The 10,235-nt window shown below is 27.4% G+C and overlaps 1 protein-coding gene across 5 annotated transcripts in view; it reads right to left on the bottom strand.

Moving 5' to 3' along the window:
* The window catches only part of LOC111618359 (leucine-rich repeat-containing protein 24-like), a 42,753-nt gene that overhangs the window by 8,686 nt on the left and 23,832 nt on the right, over positions 1 to 10,235 (bottom strand). Inside the window, exon 1 of one of the 5 annotated variants that reach the window (XM_023359885.1) lies at positions 4,663 to 6,301. The exons of the other annotated variants lie outside the window; for them this stretch is intronic. The gene's annotated coding sequence lies outside the window, so the exon portion shown is untranslated. Of the gene's footprint in view, positions 1 to 4,662; positions 6,302 to 10,235 lie in introns of those variants that run through there. 5 annotated transcript variants of the gene reach the window in all.

Consider the following 10,235-nt stretch of genomic DNA (forward strand, 5'->3'; position numbering starts at 1 on the left):
TTAATTGTTATTAAATTTTAATCTTAATAATTTTTTTTAATGCGATGTTGATCTCTCTGTTGATTAAATCTGCTTGAAAAATATTTAAATCCCTTTAAATTATAATTTTTTTTTATATATAAAATAATTTCGAAAGATAATAAAATTAATCATTGAGTAAAGAAAAATAAAAGTATAAGAGGAGTTATTAGTCTGAAAATTGAAGGTTCGAGTGATGAAACATCAACATGCTTTAAAATATTATTAAATATTTATCTTTACCAAGTTCGCGTGTCAGAGGACTTAATATAGGAAGGTTGGAAAATAAATTATTTACGAAACTCTTGATTATACCCAAGTTTAATTAGAAAACATTTAAAATTCATTATCTGATTTAAATTCGATAGAATATTCTAGAGAATTTTTACATATAATATTGGAAAATTATAAAAATTCAATACTTTAAAAATCCTCTCTTATAGAAGAGGAGGAAGAGAAGGAAGAGGCTATTATTGAAATTCGTAAACTATACCCAAGTTTAATTAGAAAACATTTAAAATTCATTATCTGATTTAAATTCGATAGAATATTCTAGAGAATTTTTACATATAATATTGGAAAATTATAAAAATTCAATACTTTAAAAATCCTCTCTTATAGAAGAGGAGGAAGAGAAGGAAGAGGCTATTATTGAAATTCGTAAACTAATGTTTAGTTGAAGCTTTTCCCCATCAATAGCTTTGTGAGAAAATATGAGTTTGCATATTTCATCATTGAGACGTTTAAAAATATTACTTGTCAAGTAGAGGGTCCACAGGTTGGGCAAATTGCCAGGTCGTGCCATTTACACAGTAGATAAGCAGGTGGGATATCTAATCATGTGTATAAAGCTTTCCCAACACCTGCCTCCGAGTTCATGGCCATGACTTGAGATCGTTAAGTCGAGTCAATATCTACACTTATCTATAATGCTGATGACTAACTCAATGGCTTTTAATTAACACAAACACGGGCGATCCTTAAACTAATGATAAAAGCTATAGTCTATACCAGTATTAAAATAATGTAATGAAAAGTTTAGATATCGTGAGACAGAATAGGAAATTTGTATAAATACTTTTAAAAGTAAGTACAGTACATAAATTTGTATCGCTTATATTATTAAATTTTCTTCGGGGTGAAGAACTTGATTAAGATGCTATAAGTGATGGATACGGAGGTTTTACTCTTGTCTTCTTCCGTACAGTCGAGGTGGAAGATGACACTTGTTCAATTTAACAAATTGATTGATCAGTTCGATAACTGATCGATCAATCAATTGTAGACAATAAAAAGCTAGAAATACACGATTCGACAATATATTTTATCATTGTTACTGAGTAATTTATCATTTACGACAATCTAGATATTAATTTTAAACATGAAAACTTATCTTCCCTGTAATACATCCGTAGATAAGATGTAGAATTTTAAGTGGACACAAAAAAAAAGAAAAAATTAAATAAAATTAGACTATAAAAACTTAATTAGACGGTTTACTAAAATGGCCTAGTATCAAATATACAAATTTTTAAGTTTTCTGCTGATTACTTCAAAAGAGAAGGAAAGGAAAGGGGAAGGAAAAAAGGGAGCGACTTTACTTCACAAGTTGAAAGATTGATGATCATCCTTCTTTAGCTATAGTTATGACCAGATATAGATCAACTAGAACCGAGTAAAAAACAATGTCAGTTTCCAAAAATAAGTTTTAAAAAAATTCATATAATAAGGCAGATGGTATCAAGGAAGTGAGAAACCGAATACCTTTTCGATAAAAATCTTAAAAGATATCTTTTCTAGATAATTTCTAGGGATGATGTTTTTCTAATAATACAAAAATCTAGATCTTGTTAATGAAATAAAACATAAATTCTTGTAGTTTAAGGAATGATTAATATATTTGCATAACTTCTAACATACCTTCTAGAAATTACAGATGAAAATTCTAGATTTAAAAAAGTTCTAGATGTATAAATAGAAAGAGAGATTGATATATTCTACTGATAATTTTTTAGCGTAACCTACTTAAAATATCAAATTACGAACGAAAGTAATGAGCAAGAAAATGCAATTTTACGCATTTAATTGAGTTAAATGTTATCATCATTAAAGAAATTTTAACACATTTAATAGGTTTTTAATCGTAATTATTATTTTATACGAAAGATTTTTTCAATATTTTCGTACGTAAGAAGCGAATTATTAATATCCTTACCAATTTTTTTTTCTTTTTTAATAAATGATCATTGGTTGCAGGAGTGCAGATTTTTAGCTGACTGATCAAAAAATTCTATCGTTAAGTTCGGGTAAAGAAAATTACTTTTAGGTATATTTAAAATGTGCAATAAATAAAACAAGGGAAATATAGCAGTAAGAAGAATGAAAGGCAATAGAAAGCAATCATAAAAGTAAAATTACGGCAGAAAGAATATGACTAAACTGAGATTTTACTTTCATTCATTGTATAGGAATAGGTTCGATTTTTATCTACGTTGGAGTAAAACAGGACGTTTAAGTCATGAGAAAAGGAAGAAATTAATTCCCGTTTGATACGGTATGCCTGCTTTATGTCAATGGCCTTCTTCATATTCTATCTAGCAGCCATTGCAAAAGGGTAGTTATGCTGTGATGTATGAACTCCAACTGACGACAACCGAAACATAATTACTGTGGCTTAGGTCACAGTTTATGGATTACTGGATGTAATTTTCATTTTTATATCTCCACTGGCGACCAGAAACGAGGAACTGTTATGTGGGACTATTAACGTTAAATTTTATGGAGAGAAATATTTTACATTTTTGAAGAGAAAAATATGTTCAAAATGTGTCATCTCTGGAGTGTTTTACTAAAGCTCTTATTATAATTCTACTTACTTTATTGAACACCCAAGCATTGACAGTTAAAATTTTTCTTCTTATTAGTTGCTTCACCCATTGACAATTATTGTTCCTTACGGCTCTTTAGGGTTTTTAAGTATTATATTGTCTCTGTTTATTTTTAAGTAAGAGAATAAGTATTAAGACAAGCTTAATTTAATGATTTTTTTTAATATTATTTTTCTAGTTTAAACAGTGTTTCCAGCTTGTATTTTTTATGTAAAAGAGAAAGAAAATAGTATATTGTGGTTTTACTTTCTCAATTTAAGATAGATGCTAAGAAAAAAGTAGACAATGAAAAAATGATAAGAAAGATGAGACAGGAAGAGGGAGAAACATCCGATATTTATATATGTAGAGAAAAAATTTGGAATGAAAGGTAAGAAAGTTAGAAGGGAGAAATGTAGTCGATTGTTAATATCGAGACAAAAAAATATGGAGTAAAGATACATGGAGCTATAAAGAATAAAGAGGAGTATAGAGGATAAATGACTTAAGGAAAAGTAAGGAGAAAGCAAGAGATAGAGACAGGAAAAAGCAGAAGAAGAGAAAGGAAGGTAAGAATAAAACTGATATGAAAATACCAAACTAAATAAGATAAAGAAGTAATAATTAATCATTTCGATAGTTATAAAAAAAATACTTTTATTGTAATTACCTAGGCGCTTAATTATATTCAACACTTTTGAATTAATAAACACCTTCAACAGTTGTTAATATCATTAATATATTTTTCTTATTATAGGCCTATATATAACCTATATATATGTATATACTTTAGATAATTTTATACGTTTTGTAATTAAAACATTTTTGAAAACAATCGGGTTACAGAATTATTTAATCTATTCTTAATTAATATAACAATAATTAGTTAGTTCTAAGTTAAACGAATTGATGTTGTTCAAGTAATTATTTTCATTAAATTTTTTTCTTTATTTTTATTTTTCCATCTTTCTTGCTTTTGTTATTTTCAGCGAGAAATAACTAGTTTAAGTTCATACATTCACTAATTTTATGTAGATTAATTGCTTTTTATAGTTTTAATTATTTTTCCTTTTTTTTCCCATCGTTGCTCTTCTTCTTCCTCTCCTTCCTCCTCTTCTCTTCTCTTATTCATTTAAGTATACACGGATTAATTAATTTAATATTAAACCTTGATTAATAATTTATTTAATAAGTTTTCTATGATAATCTTTGTTTTTTAATTAAATAATAAAAATCGAATTTTATAAAGATAAAGTAAAATTATTTTAACTAGGATTATGATTAACCTTATGTAAAAGAACTCGTATGTCTTCTCATTAATGTAAAGAGGAAAGATGTCATTTTACAATCCTAAATGTCACTTTAAAGAGAATATTTCGAATTAAATTGATACGAAATTCTTAAAGAAAGGATATAAGGAATCGATAAAATATGACGTGATTGACTTCATAAAAATAAGGAGGGGGAAAAAAAATTGTTATATTTTAATGGCGACCTACTACCGATCATTATAGAATGTCAGGTATAACAAGCTGTCTTATTATTATTATTTTTATTATTACAGACAAAAATTCTACAGGTTATCTATTTTTAAATAAAGTTACAAAGATACTAAAAAGTTTTATAATTTTTTTTCTAAATTATATCCAAGTTAAAGCTTTAAAATTAATGATTAAAGTCTTAAAAAATTAATTAAAGCTTAATTAAATTATATATTTATAAGTATATATATTATATAGACTTAAAAAAAATGCTAAATAAATTTTTTCCTTTTTACGTGATTTATCAACTTGTTTTTCCTTTGTTGATGGAGCAAAAAAGTAAAGTTCCTGGTCAACCGCTAAGTAAATTTGGAGAAACAATACCGCAACAAGTCCATATATCGTCCCCAAGTTCAAAATTCCTTTTAATGTACTGTACTTTCGCATTATCTTTCGTAAAGACAAGAGATAACCGAGTCTAGAGTCGTTTTCTTTTAAAGTATTTTTTCTTGTTTCGTCCTTGTACACAAGAAAGGTTTCGAGAGAAATTCAGAGAAGAGGACTTTCTTGTTTTTCTTACTAATCTTCTAAAGAGAAAACCTTGAAAGGATCTTTAGTGAAGACATTACCTGTGGGTATTAACGTGGGGGAACGTGTATAAGGTTATCACGTAGATATTTTATAGAAACTAACCACCTAAACGTCGCTAATTTAATTTCTATAATTAGAAATGTCACCCGATAAACGGAATATCAAAACGACACAGTTTAAAATTTAAAATTAACCAATCACCAAAACGGACTTTATCACGTGGTGGACGCGTCTCAGAAATTGACCAATAATCGATATGAATGTTATCGACACGTGACGTCATTTTAAATATTTTAAAATATCCAATTAGAAAATCGTAACGTTTCGTTTAAATATTTAAATTTAAAATAAGTAACGAATAAAAAGGGAAAGACACAATTAGTGGAAACAGTATGTTAAACAGCGTACACGTGACCAGTTTTTGAATTGTAAAGTTAATTAGCACGAAATTTTAGTGGAATTATTTAGAAAGAGAAACAATAATTGTCATTCTAGTATACATGCGAGTAATCAGAGAAAGGGAAATTCTCGGAACTTTACACGAGAACCATCCTTCAGAGGGATGTAACAGAGAATGATAAATGGAGTTGAAGTTTTTTCGCCCCCTTTTATTTCACAGTACTGACACCACGAGGCCATAGCCTTGAAGAGCCTCATTAACTATCCGATAAGGCACCAGCTCCTTATCTGCTCCCCATCCTGTACAGTAGGGAATTGTTGGAGTCGATGGATGGTCGCCACTCGTATACAATAGACAAATGTAGATCTTTGGACGAACAATCGCTTAACTGCATTTTTCTTTACAATTGACATTTTCTATAATTATTCTATAATTGACATTCGTTGAAGATAGTATCTAAAGAATGCTGTGAAAGGGGAGTAAAAGTTTTTAACTGTATGTAAGTACCTCGCGATATAAGAATTGACTTAATTTTACACACTTACAACGACAATACTTTCTATAGGAGGATTTATTATCAACAATTCGTATCAAGTAAGTTTAATTGACATCATTTTTTTTTAATTTTCTAAAGAGGTAATGAAGAATGATTACCCAGCATTAAGCTCCTATAAATTTTTGTAGAGTATAAAAATTGCATAAAATTGATATCAAATAATCTAAAAGAAAATTAACTTCTTTTAAATTTAAAAAAAAATAAAAATAAAAATTTAAACGTCCAATAAAATCTATCGATAATAAACACGTGGATTTTTTAATCGTATTACAAGACGATGATAACCAATAAACACTAACGTCGTTGATCACGTGATTATTTTTTTAAATTTGAAATTAATTTATGCATAAAGAATAGCCAATGAGTGATAAGTACAGTATATTTAAATCAGAATTTTAAACGAATAACTGACGAATTTATTTTAGTCGATCTGAATTTTAAAAAATCCATCGATTTTGAATTATTTAATTAAAATTTATTATCCTGAGCTAAAATTTAACCGAAACGGGAGTTGTTATCATTATTTTCTTTAAACGTCGATTGGTTGTATAGTGTAAAATTCAAATTTAATGAGTTTAATGCTTTGATAATTACCGAATATTGGTGTACTGTACTTTAAAATAAACACGAAACTAGATGATCCATTTCGCTTATTATATACACTAGCAAGAGTGTGGAAAATTGAAAATAAGGTAAACACATCGTTCTCAACTTGGCTTACAACTTGGAGAAAATCTAGCAAGGAACATGATATGCCAGTTTTTTTTAGTCTATAAAATCTGTCAATGTAATCGTGTCATGTTACAGCACTTGTCATCAGATGCTGGACAGACATCCTTCAATTGTGTCTCTAGAGGCAGGATGTCCTTCTGTCTTACTTGCCATAAAGAACACGTGTTTTCTCCCCCTTTTTTTCCTTTTCACTATTTCATTTCGCAACTTTTACTTTCGCATCAAACTTACTTTTTATAACAAAAGGAAACACAAGCAGTTTTTTTTTTATTTTATTTATGTAGGGAATGAAAATGTCAAGAACACTTTTTGTAGAGTAAGGAATATAAAACAGTCATAGATATATATATTTTAGAAATAGTAAACTGTTATCGATGTATTACTCCCTATCGAATGCATCAAGCTGCAACGAAATTGAAGCTGTCTGAAGTTTCAATTTTTGCACTTTTCCCCTCTTCTCCCTTTACACGAATTGTAATAAAACTTGCTTGTTTCCTTACAACACAACGCGTAAATTTAATTAGAAAATATTCTTGTTATTGTTAAGAATTTTTTTTCAATATTTAATTTAAAAATTTCGACATAAATTCATCTTATATGCGTGCTTTGTTTACGTAGCATCCGTTTCTATGACAATCTCCACATTTTCTATCCCTCTCTAGAAGACATTTTCTAAAACTTTCATATATTTGATAAAAATAAAAATGTTTTATACCACCGAAAAACAATAAAAAATTCGTTCCACCTTCAAAACAATTCACTTAACTCTAATGTTTGTATACATTAAATAATTCTAAAATATAAAATAATCTATAAGTGTATTAAAGTTTCTAGAATTCATTAACTTTTTTTTTTAAAAAAAAAAGAGTGTAAAGTATAGAGTTTATAGAAGTGTTAAACGGTATAAGTAGATTATTATGGGAGTATTCACCTATTGAAAACTCAATAGATCACTCGACATTATAGAGCAGAAACGATCCAATATTTACTTGTCAAGTATCAATTTAGCAGTTAAATAAATGTTAGATCTCGTATTGATGTAGTTAATGAGGTGATTGGAACTATCTCTAATTTACTGTATCAGTAAGAGAGAACTTAGTTATTCACTCCATCTTACATTCTAATGCACTTAAGTATAAATATCAATAGAACTAAGTTGTAAGAATCTATCATATGAAACATTGAATGCTCTTTAATATAATAAAACCTTTCAGAAACTCATTAATTGAAATTCTTATAAAAGTTTATATTTATATAAACGTTTAGGAATTAAGAATGTAAATAATAATAAAGTTTTATTTTGAGAAGAAAATTTGCAAATTATGCAATAGAAATTCCATCTTAATTGATTTTATGAATGAGTTTATTGATCGAAAAGTAGAAAAATCTGTTAGTTGAAATGAAACATAATTTAAAAATAAATGGATGTTTAATTGAGATGGTAATTATACAGAATAGTTCCATACATAAATAATAAAAATGCAATTAAAAATATAAATAAACGATCCCTCAGTAGAAAAGAAGAAGAGAAGGGAGAAGGAGAGGGGATTTTTACAAAAAAAAAATGACCTCTCAAGATTTTATATTTTTGGACTCAGGGGACCTTAAAACATCGAGAAATGCAAAAAAATTTCGGGGGTTTTTCTGTATATATGAGTGCTTGTTTATGGGGGCACAATTTTGCTCAACCAATTTGAAGCTTAATAGCTCCTGTGCCTTTTGTCGTAAATTTCTGAAATTTTGCGGGGAATTTCGTGTATTACAGACATTATTGTTATTAAATTTTGGTGATTAAAAGTCAAGGGGGTGGGAAAAAAGCCGGGGTCATGTTTCGTATCTGAAATAGGGTCGAACTTAAAGATTTTTACTCGTTAACATCATTTACAATTTTTCTATAAAACTCAACTCTAATCTCAAAATTAAGCTTTTCTGCCATTTTATAATACTTAATAATATAAAAAGTTTTTAAAATAAAATATAACAACAAATGGCATCAAACACAATTTTAAGTTTTTTACCGGAAAAGTTACGCAACTCGTTATTGGATTTTCTTTTTAAATATATTTTTCCTCTCTTGTAGTAGGGATTATTATTATAATTATAATAATCAAGGTTCATTGGCAAATTTGAAACAATTTTAAATGTAATGAATATACTAAAAATATTAAAATATTCTCCTCATTTTTCTTGTCATTATGGAAACAATCGATTTTCAAAATTATTTTATTTAAAGATAACTTTTTTTTTCTTTTAATTGTAGTTAGCTCGTTACTTCTTTCAATGGAAAAAAGGAGAAAAAAAGTACATTTGCAGTTCATAATGTTAGGAAGAATAAAAGAAAAGAAAAAAAGAGTAAATTTTATAAAAATTTTTATGACTTTTGAAACGATTGAATGATCTGATCGTCATCAAAAATGAATTTTTAGTTTTTATTTTAAAAATTTTCCATGTTTGTTCGATTTACTAATTAGATTTTAACGTAATAAATTATCGAGTCCTTATTAAGTTTTAATATTTTAATAAATTTTAATGATAATTTAATATATATATTTTTTCCTGTTTAATTTATTGATTTAAATACAATAATGAATTCTAAAATAATTTCAAAGCAATTAAAACAATAAAAGCATAAATTTATCTAAGTTTAAGTCGAAATAAATTGATACGAATTTAAGAATTAAAAATTGGAATTAAAGCTTTATTATTAATTAAAATTTGAAAGATCATTAAAAATTCTTAATTGCCATTAATACGAACTTTCAAGAAAGTTGTTTAATATTTTAGAAATTTTATATATATATAGAGGTTTTGTTACGTTCATGATCATGTAAATCTATTGCATTCTCTTTCTAGAATGCTGATGAGTCATGTCAATGAATAGTTGAAACAGTCTCGTGTCTCAGGGAAGATTATTAGCGGGTGGCATTGTTAGATCCACTCCTACCCTCTATTTAATTAAGGTCTCAGTGTGGTAGAGTATGGGAGAGAGATAGAGAAAACTGTAATAACCAAGTTTCTTTAGTCATTAAGGAGTTGTACTAATGTACTATCATTGCTATCATTAAATATTTATAAATGTTTATCCTTAGAAAAGTAAATTATCATTCAGATTATTTTTGGCTCGGGTTTAAATAATTAGCCATAAGTTGAAAAGTTTTTCTCCCTCTTTACTTTCCTTCATTTTTTATTATTATCCTCCCCTCTTTTTTTTTCTTAGCGAATAATTAAGAAATGTAGCATTTATATCTCTATGGTTTTGTAAGAGAATGAGAGCAGGTGGATCCATCAAGCAGGTAAAATCTTTTCTCCCACAGGAACAATCCTGAAAATGGTTAAATCGATTCGTAATATTATATGGCCTTGAGCAAGCTCGTAATAGTTTGATGTTCACAAATGCATCCACTTTTCTTTTCGACTACTGAAAACCTCTTTAGTACTTCTGGAATTTCGAATTAATTGAATACTTCCAATATAATATTCAGGATAAATATAATAATGACAAAAAAGAATTCGCTCTTTTCAACCTTTATTTACAAAAGTTTAGTTTCATTTTTCAATTTTTCACTCTTTTATAATATACGAAGATATTT

This window comes from Centruroides sculpturatus, unplaced genomic scaffold (genome assembly GCF_000671375.1).
Source record: "Centruroides sculpturatus isolate CEXI.00-Female unplaced genomic scaffold, Cexi_2.0 scaffold69, whole genome shotgun sequence".
NCBI classification, from domain to species: Eukaryota; Metazoa; Arthropoda; class Arachnida; order Scorpiones; family Buthidae; genus Centruroides; species Centruroides sculpturatus.